Source organism: Mustela lutreola, chromosome 8, assembly GCF_030435805.1.
Source record: "Mustela lutreola isolate mMusLut2 chromosome 8, mMusLut2.pri, whole genome shotgun sequence".
NCBI lineage: Eukaryota > Metazoa > Chordata > Mammalia > Carnivora > Mustelidae > Mustela > Mustela lutreola.
Genome location: NC_081297.1, coordinates 77,247,612 through 77,263,107, shown reverse-complemented (window position 1 = coordinate 77,263,107; position 15,496 = coordinate 77,247,612). Strand labels below are relative to the sequence as shown.

Below are 15,496 nucleotides of genomic sequence, written 5' to 3'. Positions count from 1 at the left end.
TTGTATTTTTAAAACTAAAGAGTTAAGATGCAACGTGTATATTCTAGATTAGGAACATGGAGATTAGGGCATAAATGCATTTTTAAAGTGGAATTAAGTCTTAAAAAGATGACTGGTAGAGAAAAAACAGCTCTCTTTCCCCTTCAGTGTGGATCTTTGTTGACTTACTTGCATTGCTATATCATTCCATAGTCCCAAGAGGCAAGGGAGGCAAGTGTACTAGACTCATGAAACTTTGTTCAGGCTGTGATGACAAATGAGAGTCCATCCACTGCTGGAATATTGTGCTTAGGCATAATCCAGGAACAAAGAGGTAGCAGATGTAAGGATAGAGAGCTCAGCTTAATAGGAAGAGGGGCCTTAATAGGAAGAGGGTTAAGACTAGAGTAGATGAAAATTAGCAGGACTTCCGAGGAGAGAGACTCGCTCCTTAGCTACTCACTAAGGGATGTCCAAGAAGTGAGGCAGGCACTCGATGGACTTTGGAACAGATGATGTCTAATTTGTTTTCATACCTGAGATTCTGTCATTAAACACACCTGTCCCATTCATACTGCAGAATTAAAATAAAATCCTGATGACAACGGTTGCACCAGTCCTGTGGCTTGCTTTGCAATGACTGCTTGGTTGTTTAACCCTAAGGGTGAAATACCATAGTGATGGAGAGCATGCCAGTCAGATTGGCCACCTGTCATCTAGAGCAGAGATTGCAAACTGCTATCTCATAGGCAGAATTCAGCCCAGTGATTAGGAAACATTTGATTTAGGGAGCTTCTTAAAAAATAATAATAATAATACAGAGAGTTATATGAAAAGACTGGATTTCAGAACTCTCTTAAAAAACTGGAAGATTCCAGCCACCCGCCACTGCACCTGATCAGTTTCTGTTGGCCGGTGCGGTCCAGTGGTGAGCTAAGAGTAAACCCCAGCTTAGGAAACAGGGTTGTTCTTCATGTGGATGACTCTGTGCCGAAAGCATGGGAACAGCCTGGAAATAAAGACGAGGGAGCACGTGATGTGGTCTGCTCTGGCCTTGGGTTGTGACCAAGCTTATAGTTTTTCTTTTCTGCAGTTAAGCACAGTGGAAATATCACTTTCGATGAGATCGTCAATATTGCCCGACAGATGCGGCACCGATCTTTAGCCAGAGAACTCTCTGGAACCATTAAGGAGATCCTGGGGACCGCCCAGTCTGTGGGCTGCAATGTTGATGGCCGCCACCCTCATGACATCATAGATGACATTAACAGTGGTGCTGTGGAATGCCCAGCTAGTTAACTACAAAAGAAAATTTCAATAAAGGATCATTTGACATCTAAAAAAAAAAAACAAAAAAAAAAAACTGGAAGATTTCACAAAGCCCTGGGTCTACATTCTGCATGACAGCAGAGCTAAGCGAGTCTCCTTCAGAAAGGGCATGAACCTTCAATTAGCCACAGTCCCCACCATCTCATCTATATCCTCTTCTATTTTCCTCATTTACATCATCTGCCACTTCCCTATTGACATTTGAGTTTTGACTTCTGATCTAGATGCTGACACTCTCTTGCCCTTCTAGGGGATAAAAAATAGAGAAAGGCAAGTCAAGAATGAGAAAGTAGAAGAGGTGGAGAAGCATCATGGTGTCTTACAGAGAGCCCTGGACTTGGATTAAGAGGGCCCCAATTTCATTCTGAGTTCTATCTCTTACATCTTGAAGACTCAATTTCTTCATCTACAGAACAAGAACCATAAATAGGACTGATAATTCTTTTCGAACGAGAGTATATACAGGAGCATCTGATATATAACTTTACCCAAAGTATACCTCTGGTTAGCTGGTTAGCTGATATCTGTGTTTTCCTATAAAACTTAAGGTAACTGTAATGTTCCCCTGTTCTGGGGCCATTGATATTTGTTTGTTCTCTTTACTAGATTCTTTACATCTTATTCAACTTTATATCACCAAGCAATGAACTTGACATTTTGATGAATAAATGTATTTACCAGTGGATTTTAAGGGTGGAGGAAAAGAGAATAGAGAAAAAAGGAATGACTGGTCACCTCCTGCCTTCCCCTACTTCAGATACCTCTCCCTCTTCCTCCAGACCCTCAGCCTCCTAGTCTTGCTGTGAATCCTAATCTCTCCAGAAGAATGTCCAGCCATATTGACTTGGACCACTTTGTGCCCAGGTTGTACATTCTTAAGAAAATAAGGATGTGGTTAAACATTTGCCAGTTTCTTATTTAGAAGCTTTGTTACCAGCTTTGCTTATGGTTCCAGATGTAGCCGTTGATATCTGGAGCTTGAGCACTGTTTCGTTTATCAAGACTCTGATTTCCATTATATACATAGTATGTTAAAGCTGGTTACCTTATTAACAAGTTATTTTGCTTTTGTGACCTGGAGTAATACTATCAAATATTTACTGTAGTGATTCATTGCTTGGATATATACTTTATATTTTTCAAAAAGGGAAAAGTCATAGCAAAAAGAAAGAGAACAAGCTAGTTAGTCTGGTTGGTTGTTTGTCCTACTGGAGTATCTGACCTGATTATGTTACCTCCTATAAAGCCTTTGGTACTTAGTTTCACCCAATACACAGTGCAACATATGTTACTTTTTGCTACTATATCATAAATAATACTTAATTGTATCTATTCATTTAAATGGCCTCTTTTCTATGTTTTCTAGCAGTGTGGCTATAGTAGGTGCTCTCTGGTTTTTAATTCATATCCCCTATTTACTGCCTAGGAGACCAAAGCCAAACATTTAAACTGTAAAAAATTACTAAATTGTGTTTGCATCAACCAAACACTGAGTATTGTGCTAAATACTTAATATTTATTTTAATACTCTTAATAGCCTATGAAGTATATATTTTTATTATTAAAATAAATTGCATTGTATGAATGATAAAATCAGGGCACAGATAGAGTAACTTGTGATGTAACAAAAATTTGAATCAGCGGTGTGACTTCAAAATTTACGTTCTTAAATAATAGTATCAATAGCAACAATAATAATAATAATACTATGGTGGGGTAATAGCTTAGACATACATAGTGCTGGTTATGTGTCAAGCAGTTCTCCGTGTGCTTTATATATATTTATGTAGTTCAAACTAATTGAGCTGTGTTGGTTTTTTTTTTTTTTTTTTAAGATTTTATTTATTTGAGAGAGAGAGAGCGAGCGAGCGAGCACAGAGGTAAAGAGGGAGAAGCCGTTCCCCATGAGACTGGAGCCCCATGTGGGACTCGATCCGAGGATCATGACCTGAGCTGAAGGCAGATGCTTCACCAACTGAGCCACCCACGTACCCCTGAGCTGTGTTTTTTTAAAGTTCATAAAGTTGTTATGAGTAGGAAATGTGAATGTGTGTGCATATTTACTAATGTATATATATGCTATGAAATTATACAATAACTATAAATTTCTTACATGACATTATTGTACATTCACACATAAGAATGAAGAATTTGTAATTTTTATTAATTCATAGACTATAAAGTAAGCAGGATGGTAGAATTTGCTGCTTGCAAGAAAGCTGCATGTGCATTAATTTCCTAAAACAGTATGACAGGAATAACTTGGTCTTTCTTTAGTAAGTTTGTAGTTCAATTTCCATTTTCTTGAAAACTTTTTACAAGAGAATTTACTCGGTGGTCTTATCTAGAAACTGCATGATAGCTTCATAAGTGGGGAAGCTAATCTGTCCTATGCCCTGTGGTTGTTAAGGTAACTGCTTTTAACAAGTGTTCCCTTTGCTGCTGAATTAGGTTTTACTGCACCATCTGTGGTTAACGCCGTCTTTTCTAATGTAGACCCATACTGTTTCTGTGAATTTGTGTTTGTTATTTCAGAAATTTTAAGGCATTGCTTTTATGGCCTCTCTTTTTTCCTTTTGTGTGCAGCATAAAGAAAAAAAAATGTTCTTAAATTAAATCAGCCTTTAATACACATCCCTAAACTAGGTGGTAAGCTGCTTTAGACCTTTTCCTATCCCTTTATACCTAGTCATGGCTCTGTAAATACTTGCTGATTGATTCTGAAGTTAAGGATTATTTTTATAGTAGCATATGGTAGACTTAGAAAAATGTATCGGTAATGGAAAACTTGTTGGCATGTATCCATTTTCAGGTTTTTCTAGAAGGTCTTCTACCAGATGAAAAGCAGCAGAACCATCTGTCCCGATACTTTGGACAGATCTTAGCGGTCCTCCTTTGGGTTGCACTCTTTGTAGTGGATTGCCTTGCTGCACTGTAATTAAGTCAGCCCTTCCCTGCTGGATAAGTACCATTGCCTTTGTGTTATATGTCATGTTAATGTGGAGTGGGTAATTTTTTTTCCTGCATGGGTCTTGATTTAACAGCAGGATCCTCTGGGCTTCCTCCAAGCATGTTTCTTGTTTCCCTGAAAATATATGGTGGATGGATTCTGTCTCCAGATTATGAAAAACTATTAAATGAAAGCTTTTCTTTTTCTCATATTCAAAACAATGCTAAATGTTTATAATTATACTCACAATGAGTTACTTGGTTCACTGGCTTCTTTTCTGTTCTGGCAAAGATGGAATTTTTTTTTAACATGACAGATAAATTTTATAAAGATTTAATATTTTTAAAATGCCAAGAGTCAAGAATATAACCTCTTTACATGCCTCTTGTTGTGGTCTAATAGAAGAAAGGCTATAAATGAGACTTATGATTGGATACATTTTGTCTCTTATTCTTACCTTCCTAAAGCCTTGTCTCCTCCTTCAGCCACGCCTCTTTCTGCTCTCCCATTCTCTTATTCTGCCAACTCTCTAGACCCCACCTGCTTACTTACTGTCTGTTGTCCTGCCCCACAGCAAGGAGACTTTCTTGTACCTTAATGTCTTCCCGGAATAGTCATCTCCTTCTCTTGGCCTTGCTTGTCTTCTCCTGCAGCCCTTTGGAGAAGATATTGCTCTTCTCTCCCATATCCTATAAACCTAAGAATCCAACATACAGATGATTATTCCTCTATCATTGCCTCTACTTTTGTTATATATCCTTGCCTGTAGTCTAGTTGGACTAAATAGCTCAGTGAAAAAGAATAGACTGAAGGGAAGAGGTTAAATGGGGAGACGTAAGTGGGAAGTTCATCAGCAAATATGCTATGATATGATGCTGTTACTTCTTAAGATTTTTTTTTTAAGATTTTATTTACCCATTTGAGAGAGAGAGGCAGCACAAGCAGGGGGCAGAGGAGAGGGATAAGCAGACTCCCCACTGAGCAGGGAGCCTGAAATCGGGCTCAATCCTAGGATCCCGAGACTATGACCTGAGCCGACAGCAGACACCTACCTGAATGACTCACTCAGGCACCCCAAAGATTCTATTTATTTATTTATTAGAGAGAGAACAAGCAAGAGAGAGTGAGCACGAGCTGCAGGAGGAGGGCAGAGGAAGAGGGAGAGGCAGACTCCCTGCTGAGTGTGGAGCTGGTTACAGGACTCCATTCCTGGATCCCGAGATTATTTTCTGAGCTGAAGGCAGTGGTTTAGCTGACTGAGCCACCCAGGTGCCCTGGTGCTGTTACTTCTTTATGAAAATTTTTAACTTCAATTATGAGCTCTCAATGCTGATTACCTGGCTGCATATAAAGCAACTCCAAGAGTGATCATATAAAGTTTGAATATTTAATTTAAGGGTAGAAATAATATTATTCCATTGGTAAGATGCATAATTTCACTTTGAAATGTCTGTAAATTCAGTCAAAATGGGCCTCAGTTTTCCAAGAAGCATTTCATGGTGCTTTCATTTCTTGCAGGAGATCTTCTCAGGCATGACCTTTTGAAGTCTTTTATCACTCTGAGGATATCTTAATAGGAACAAACAGGTGATTAGAAATGTAAATTATGAAAAATGCTAGAATTGTGGTCATAGGTACACAAAGGAGACAGAAATCTATGCCTTCTTTCCCCCAAATCCCTACTTATTGGATAGGTAAAACGTAATATGCCATATATAGTGTTTTGAATTTTTATTATTATCTTTAAAAAAGATTTTATTTATTTATTTGACAAAGAGATAGAGAGCATAGGTAGGCAGAGTAGCAGGCAGAGGGAGAGGGAAAAACAAACTTCCCAACAAGCAGGGAGCCCGATGTGGCACTCGATCCCAGGACCCTGGGATCGTGACCTGAGCCAAAGGCAGATGCTTAACTGACTGAGCCACCCAAGTGCCCCTATTTATTTTTTTAAAAGATTTTGTTAATTTATTTGACAGAGAGAGATCATGAGCAGGGAGAGGGGCAGAGGAAGCGGCAGAAGGCTCTTCGCTAAGGAAGGAGCACAATGCAGGATTTGAGCCTGGACCCTGAGATCATGACCTGAGCTGAAGGCAGATACTTAACTAACTGAACCACCCAAGTGCCCCAGTATTTTGAATTTTTAAATTATTAATAAGGGTGAACAAGTTGCTTTGATATTGTTTAACCATTAAAAATTCCTCTTATGTCAACTTGTTTTTGGTGTATGTGTCCCTTGCCTTCTTTTTTTTTTTTTTTCCCATTTTATTGTACTTTATTTCTTTTCAGTGTTCCAGAATTCATTGTTTATGCACCACCCCCAGTGCTCCATGTAATATGTGCCCTCCTTAATACCCACCACCAGGCTCACCCAACTTCCCACCCCCCTTCCCGCCAAAACCCTCAGTTTGTTTCTCAGAGTCCACAGTCTCTCATGGTTTGTCTTCCCCTCTGATTTCCCACAACTCATTTCTGCTTTCCATCTCCCAGTGTTCGTGTTATTCCTTATGCTCCACAAGTAAGTGAAACCATATGATAATTGACTCTCTCTGCTTGACTTATTTCACTCAGCATAATCTCTTCCAGTCCCATCCATGTTGCTACAAAAGTTGGGTATTCGTCCTTTCTGATGGAGGCATAATACTCCATTGTATATATGGACCACATCTTCCTTATTCATTCGTCCGTTGAAGGGCATCTTGGCTCTTTCCACAATTTGGCAACTATGGCCATTGCTGCTATGAACATTGGGGTACCCTCTTACACTATTGGTGAGAATGCAAGTTGGTGCAGCCACTTTGGAAAACAGTGTGGAGATTCCTTAAGAAATTAAAAACAGGGACGCCTGGGTGGCTCAGTTGGTTAAGCAGCTGCCTTCGGCTCAGGTCATGATCCCAGGGTCCTGGGATCGAGTCCCACATCGGGCTCCTTGCCCTCTGCAGGGAGCCTGCTTCTCCCTCTGACTCTGCCTGCCATTCTGTCTGCCTGTGCTCGCTCTCGCTCACTCTCTCTCTGACAAATAAATAAATAAAATCTTTAAAAAAAAAAAAAAAAAGAAATTAAAAACAGAGCTTCCCTATGACCCTGCAATTGCAATTGCACTACTGGGTATTTCCCCATAAAGATACAGATGTAGTGAAAAGAAGAGCCCTTGCCGCCTTATCAAACTGCATGTCAATGCTTCCATTGAAAGAAGTGCCATAATTTGAGAGGATCTTTATTTTCTAAGCAGACAATTTCTTTGATTCAGTATTAGAAGAACTAGATCTATAAATAAAAAGCAAAATGTTGGGTATTAGTTTCTTTCAATGAATAAAATTTTACATATACTTCCTCATCCTTACAAGGTTACAGGCTTGAGTGTGTATAGTTTTGGCATTTGAACGAGCAGAACTAAACAAAAACAAAAACAAAAACAAAAAAAGATGTTTATAACCACAGCAGCAGCATCCTATATAGCAGAAGAAATGTACTAACTTAAATTCACTGACTGAAAACTCAAAATTTTTCAATGTCATTGAAATCTTCCTTTGAATGTACAAGTTTCCTTGATTCAGAGGAAAACACGTTAGAGAAGTTTACACTAGTTATCTTCTATTTCTGTAAAAGTCTCTGAAATTCAAAGTCTCTTACCTTTGGAGGGATACAAGTTCAGAGCCATGGTTCTCTGTTTTGCTCTTTGCCTTTGGCCCAGTGGTTACCTTTCCTGAGCCCTTGGCTTTCCATCTGTGAACAGAAGGCGCTCCATCTGCTGTCTTAAAGTGAAGATTTATAATTCAAGCAAGACACTGTTTTGATCTTACACTCTGTTTTTGTAAGATTCCAACTTAAAATTAAGAAAATGGAATTATTCAAGACTTTATTACCTCCTCTGTAGCTTATTCGGAGTTTATATTTTTTATTTATTTTGTCCTGATATCTGCTTTTGACCAATTTGTTGTGTTTTTGTTATAGCTTAAACAATGTGTGAAATAATATTTCAAAACAAAATGCTGTATTTGTAATGCCCAATGAGAAATCTGATTTAGACACCTCCTCCTTTGGACAAACTTCAGTAACACTTACCATGGTATCTTGTATGTGTTGGTTTCCTAACCTTTTTTTCACCGATTATCTGTGAGCTTCATGAGCCAGTGATCTTTGTCTTCCGTGTTTTTGTCTCTCCCTTGGTGCTTAAACATGGCATATGATCAAACAAATGTTTGCCGAATGTATGAGCTAAATCATAGTCTAGTTTTAAAAAAAGGTATAAACCTCATCAGTGTTTTCGATTTTGCTGAATAGAAGTTAGTGGATTCCTTTTAAATAGAGAGGACAAGTTACAGTGAAAAACACACATTTCTGCATAATGGCCAACTCTTCAAGCTCTGGGAGGCGGGACTGTGCCATAAATAGGACATAGCTTAGACAGTGAGAGTCACGTGTTAGGACAAATTGTATGAAACTGCCTTTTTTTTTTTTTTGGATCAAAAGCAATAGGTTGAACCATGTGGAATTGCAGTATTCTAATATATTGAACAGAAAAGGGTGAGTGTGAAGGCTTAAAATTTAATCCATTTTGAGGACCTTTGTTATCTGTGAACAAATGACATACAGGAAAAAATCAATTCATTTAAAAATTGGGAACAACGCTTCACAGTACATAGTCAGGAAAAGAAAAAGTACTGATTGGAATTCTTTCTTGAAATATATAAACATATGAAAATGTTGATAAAAGTAACAACTAATTCTTCAAATTAAAAATGGATGCTTCATTGTTATTTATAACATATAGCCTTAACTTCACATCTCAGATCTCAGATTAAATTTGAAGATTAATTGTTTCAAGGCTTTAATAAATACTTTATTATTAAAATGTTCATATGAAGCATCCAAAATATAGACTGCCTTTTAATTTTTATTTTCTTTAATTTTTAACAGTCTAACACTTTTAGATCCTTATCTGTCAGGGACTTTGGGTGTAGTTGGAACCATCTTTTATAGACTTTATGAACTCTTGCACGTGGCACACTTTGAAATTTCACTGTGCATTCATTTTGCATTGCTCCTGTTGTGTCCACAGCAGCGCTGTATACTTGGCTGTGGAGACACTGATTTTGTCAGCTATAAATAAATAGTTCCCTCTACTCAACCCACTCTCGTTATCCTGCTTTATATTTCTTCACGGCGTGTATTCTCTACTGATAATATATTTTTTTAAAGATATTATTCATTTATTTTTGCACATGTGTGTGTGCGCGTGCACAAAGGAGAGAGAGAGAGCATAGCATGGGGAGGGGCAGAAAGAGAGGGAGAAACAGGCTGCCTGCTGAGCAGGGAGTCCAATGCAGGGCTTAGTCCAAGGACCCCGGGATTATGACCTAAGCTGAAGGCAGACACCAAACAGACTGAGCCACCCAGGCACCCTGATGATTTTTTGTTTGTTTGTCTTTTATTTCCTCCCATCCAATTTCTGGAACATCTAGTCTTACACATCTTCATAGCCTTTTCAAAAAAAAAAAATATATATATATATATTTTTTAAGATTTTATTTATTTATTTGACAGAGCACAAGCAGGGGGAGCAGCAGGCAGAGAAAAAGAGAGAGAGAGGAAGCAGGTTTCCTGCAGAGCAGGGAGCCCGATATGGGGCACAATCCCAGGACCCCGGATCATGACCTGAGCTGAAGGCAGGTGCTTAACCAACTGAGCTACCCAGGTGCCCCTAAACAACATTTTTTTTTAACTTTTTAAAAAATTAACATATAATGTATTATTAGCTCCAGGGGTACAGGTCTGTGAATCGCCAGGCTTACACACTTCACAGCACTCACCATTGCACATACCCTCCCCAATGTCCATAATCCCACCACCCTCTCCCTTCCCCTCTTCCCCCTGCAACCCTCAGTTTGTTCTGTGAGATTAAGAATCTCTTACGGTTTGTCTCCCTCCCGATCCCATCTTGTTTCACTTTTTTCCTTCCCTACTCCCCAATCCCCCTCTCTCTCAAATTCCTCATATCAGGGAAATAATATGATAATTGTCTTTCTCTGATTGACTTGTTTTGCTCAGCATAATACCCTCTAGTTCCATGCACATCGTTGCAAATGGCAAGATTTCATTTCCTTTGATGGCTGCATAGTATTCCATTGTATATATATATACTACCTCTTCTTTATCCATTCATCTGCTGATGGACATCTAGATTCTTTCCATAGTTTGGCTGTTGTAGACATTGCTGCTATAAACATTCTGTGCACGTGCCCCTTTGGATCACTACATTTGTATCTTTAGGGTAAATACTCAGTAGTGTTATTCCTGGGGCATAGGGTAGCTCTATTTTCAACTTTTTGAGGAACCTCCACACTGTTTTTCCAGAGTGGCTGCACCAGCTTGCATTCCCACCAACAGTGTAGGAGGGCTCCCCTTTCTCTGCATCCTCGCCAGCATCTGTCATGTCCTGACTTGTTAATTTTAGCCATTCTGACTGGTGTGAGGTGGTATCTCATTGTGGTTTTGATTTGTATTTCTCTGATACTGAGTAAAGTGAAGCACTTTTTCATGTGTCTGTTGGCTATCTGGATGTATTCTTTGCAGAAATGTCTGTTCATGTCTTCTACCTATTTCTTGATTGGATTATTTGTTCTTTGGGTGTTGAGTTTGATAAGTTCTTTATAGATTTTGGATGCTAGCCCTTCATCTGATATATCATTTGCAAATATCTTCTCCCATTCTGTCAGTTGTCTTTTGCTTTTGTTGACTGTATCCTTTGCTGTGCAAAAACTTTTGATCTTGGCGAAGTCCCAATAATTCATTTTTGCCCTTGCTTCCCTTGCCTTTGGTGATATTTCTAGGAAGAAGTTGTTGTGGCTGAGGTGGAAGAGGTCACTGCCTGTGTTCTCCTCAAGGATTTTGATGGATTCCTTTCTCACATTGAAGTCTTTCATCCATTTGGAGTCTATTTTTGTGTGTGGTGTAAGGAAATGGTCCAGTTTCATTTTTCTGCATGTGGCTTCCAATTTTCCCAAAACAATTTGTTGAAGAGACTGTCTTTTTTCCCAGTGGACATTCCTTCCTGCTGTGTCAAAGATTAGTTGACCATAGAGTTGAGGGTCTATTTCTGGGCTTTCTATTTTGTTCCATTGATCTGTGTCTGTTTTTGTGCAAGTACCATACTGTCTTGATGAAGACAGCTTTGTAATAGAGCTTGAAGTCCAGAATTGTGATGCCACCAACTTTGGCTTTCTTTTTCAATATTCCTTTGGCTATTCGAAGTCTTTTCTGGTTCCATATAAATTTTTGGATTATTTGTTCCATTTCTTTGAAAAAAATGGTTGGGATTTTGATAGCGATTGCATTAAATGTGTAGATTGCTTTAGGTAGCATAGACATTTTCACAATATTTGTTCTTCCAATCCATGAGCATGGAACAGTTTTCCATTTCTTTGTGTCTTTCTCAATTTCTTTCATGAGTATTTATAGTTTTCTGAATACAGATTCTTTCCTCTTTGGTTAGGTTTATTCCTAGGTGCCCTATGGTTTTGGGTGCAATTGTAAATGGGATCGACTCTTGAATTTCTTTCTTCTGTATTGTTGTTGGTGTATAGAAATGCATCTGATTCCTGTGCATTGATTTTATATCCTGACACTTTACTGAATTCCTGTACAAGTTCTAGCAGATTTGGAGTGGAATCTTTTGGGTTTTCCACATAAAGTATCATATCATCTGCAAAGAGTGATAGTTTGACTTCTTCTTTGCCAATTTGGATGCCTTTAATTTCTTTTTGTTGTCTGATTGCTGAGGCTAGGACTTCTAGTACTATGTTGAATAGCAGTGGTGATAATGGACATCCCTGCCATGTTCCTGACCTTAGCTGAAAAGCTCTCAGTTTTTCTCCATTGAGAACGATATTTGCGGTGGGTTTTTCATAGATGGCTTTGATGATATTGAGGTATGTGCCCTCTATCCCTACACTTTGAAGAGCTTTGATCAGGAAAGGGATGCTGTACTTTGTCAAATGCTTTTTCAGCATCTGTTGAGAGTTATCATATGGTTCTTGTTCTTTCTTTTATTAATGTATTGTGTCACATTGATTGATTTGCAGCTGTTGAACCAACCTTGCAGCCCAGGAATAAATCCCACTTGGTCGTGGTGAATAATCCTTTTAATGTACTTAAACAACATCTTTTACCTGTGAAATATACCATCATATTCAGAAAAAGTACACAAACTGGAAGCATGGTTTAAACAAATAATACAAAGCCACTCTTCATGTAGCCACCACCCAGGTGAAGGGAATAGAATATTGTAAGCACTGCAGAATCTCCCTTTGACCCTTCTTCAATTGCAACTCCCTCCACCCCAGGTAATCCATAATTTTGTCATAATAATTATCTTTATTTTGTCAAAGTCTTTTTTTTTTTTTTAAGATTTTACCTGTTTATTTGACAGACAGAGATCACAGGTAGGCAGAGAGGCAGGCAGAGAGGAAGAGATGGGGAAGCAAGTTCCCTACTGAGCAGAGAGCAGAGAGCCCTATGTGGGCTCTAAGACCTGAGCTGAAGGCAGAAGCTTTAACCCATTGAGCCACCCAGGTGCCCCTGTTATAGTTTTTTACATGTGGTTTAATTTTCATCTGTTTTGAACTTTACATGAATGGAATCAGATTGTATATATTCTTTCATACCATATTGTTTTGTTTAATATTTTTTGTGATATTCTCCTGGTCATTGCATGCAACAGTAGTTAACTTCACTTAATTATTGTACAGTGCCCCATTGCCCTATTTATCCACTCTTTGGCTGGTGGACTTTTAGGTTACTTTCATTCTTTGGGTGATAATGAAGAGTGCTACTCTGAATATGAGTTTGTGAATTTCTATAAGTGTAATTTCTGTGGCATAGAATATGCCTGTCTTCAACCTCACCATGTTTTCCAAGTGAAGGATTTATATGCCGACGAGCAGTGTATGAGAATTCTCACATTCTTGGATATTGTCAGATTTTAAAGTTTTGCTAATTTGGTGGATATAGAATGGCATCCTCTTGTAGTTATAATTTGCATTTTCTTGATTACTAAGGAGATTGAACAACTTTTCAACTTTCCAGATGTTCATTTGATTTCCCATTTTATGAAATGCCTATTTAAGTCTTTAGCCATTTAAAATATTAGGTTATCTGTCTTTTTATACTGGTATATAGGAATATTTTATATATATTCTGAGTCCTCTTTCTTTATCATTTACATTGTATTGCAAATATTGTTTCCTTATCTTTTTATTCTTTTTGTGATGTCCTTTGATAAAATTATTAGTTCTAATTAATGTAACTGAATTTATCAGTTTTTTCCCTTTGTTGTTCATGTATTTTTGTGTCTTCTTAAAGAAAGTCTTCCCTATTCTGAGGTGTTACATATAATTTTTGTCTTCCACAAATAGTTCTTTAATCTTACATTATTACATTACAATCTATAATCTTACATAGTTCAATAATTTACTTTATTAATCCTACATTGCATAATCCTACATTATTTAATCTTACATTATAATTAAATCACATTATTTAATATTACATTATTCTAAGTGTAAATAAATTTTGACCATCTTTGAATCCATAGTATTTAAACTGCATCTATAGAAGCTTGAGTTCATAAATGATTCTTTCCAGGGTGAATATTAGCATATCACACTAGGACAATGGCTTTTTTGCTAGCAAAATCCCTTTTTCTCCTTACCCACTCACAAAAACATGTTTGCTAAACTAGAAATGAATGTACAAAGATAGAAATCTGTAGTAGATGTGAACAACAAAAGTTATGATTTAAATCAGCAAAATACCCCTTCTGAGACAAGAAACATTTTCTCAAATAGCCGCTAGTTTCATCTGGGCTAAATGAAGAATCACCAGGAGATATTACATAGTGAAATTAATCCACTTGTGGTGACAGCACTTGGTAATTGCTTTCATTAATCAAGGCAGGTTAATTTCTATGTACTTGTATAACAATGTAAAAAACCTATTTTCTACTGAAACCTTTTATATAGCAAGTGAAGCTCTTCTTTCATACAGATTTTTTTGTTTTTTATTTGACAGAGAGAAAGTGAGAGAGGGAACATAAGCAGGGGGGGTGGGAGAGGGAGAAGCAGACTTCGGCCACTGAGCAGGGAGCCTGATGCAGGACCTGAGTCAAAGGCAGAGGCTGAGCCACCCAGGCAACCCTCTTTCGTAAATATTTAAGATTAACCGTTAATTCAAATACTCAGAATCACTTTCTTTCCCTCACCTTTCTGATACCTGCACCCACTCCCTTATGAGGGAAGCCAAATTACTTTATCAGTCATCTTAAAGCCTTCCTCTTTTATATCCAATACCAGGCCAATGGTTTTAAATTTTATTTTATTTATTTATTTATTTATTTTTATGGAAGTGATTGTCTCTTATCTAGGAAAAGAGTTGGCTGTTTCCTGATGGTTGAGTAATCTATGTAGACAAAGAGAGACCAAAGTTTTCTTAAAAGCAGTATTTAATTATTGTCAATGATTTAATCAGTACCACTATGCATATATTATTTCTGCATATTTTAGCACTTGATGTTGAACTCCATATTTGTTCTTTGTTTCTGCTCAGGGACTGAGTAAGAGAGAAATAAGAAACTAAAGGAGCCTTAATGCCAAGTACAGTGCCTATAGCTCCACCTCATTGAAATTGCAAGGAAGGTTCTCTGACACAAGTTAATGATCATATGAGATGACCATGACAAATGGTAGAGGAAGAGGCCATGGAGAGGTACAAAGTAGGAAAGATAAAAAGATTCCTTTTTCGGGCGCCTGGGTGGCTCAGTGGGTTAAGCCGCTGCCTTCGGCTCAGGTCATGATCCCAGGGTCCTGGGATCGAGTCCCGCATCAGGCTCTCTGCTCAGCAGGGAGCCTGCTTCCTCCTCTCTCTCTGCCTGCCTCTCTGCCTACTTGTGATCTCTCTCTGTCAAATAAATAAATAAATAAATCTTTAAAAAAAAAAAAAGTTTTCTTTTTCCTATCAAAACTCTTTGTATCCCCAATCTATTTTCTTCTTTTAAAGACAATGACTTGGGGCGCCTGGGTGGCTCCGTGGTTTAAGCCTCTGCCTTCAGCTCAGGTCATGATCTCAGGGTCTTGGGATCGAGCCCCGCATCAGGCTCTCTGCTCAGCAGGGAGTCTGCTTGCCCCCTCTCTCTCTGCCTGTGTCTCTGCCTACTTGTGATCTCTGTCTGTCAAATAAATAAAT

At 38.1% G+C, this 15,496-nt stretch overlaps 1 protein-coding gene and 1 non-coding gene across 11 annotated transcripts in view; both read left to right on the top strand.

The window, feature by feature from the left end:
• The window catches only part of BICD1 (BICD cargo adaptor 1), a 230,220-nt gene that overhangs the window by 23,472 nt on the left and 191,252 nt on the right, over positions 1 to 15,496 (top strand). The window lies entirely within an intron of this gene.
• Positions 861 to 989, top strand: LOC131840067 (small nucleolar RNA SNORA65). Its single transcript, XR_009357178.1, has one exon. It is a non-coding gene; the product is annotated as a small nucleolar RNA SNORA65 (small nucleolar RNA).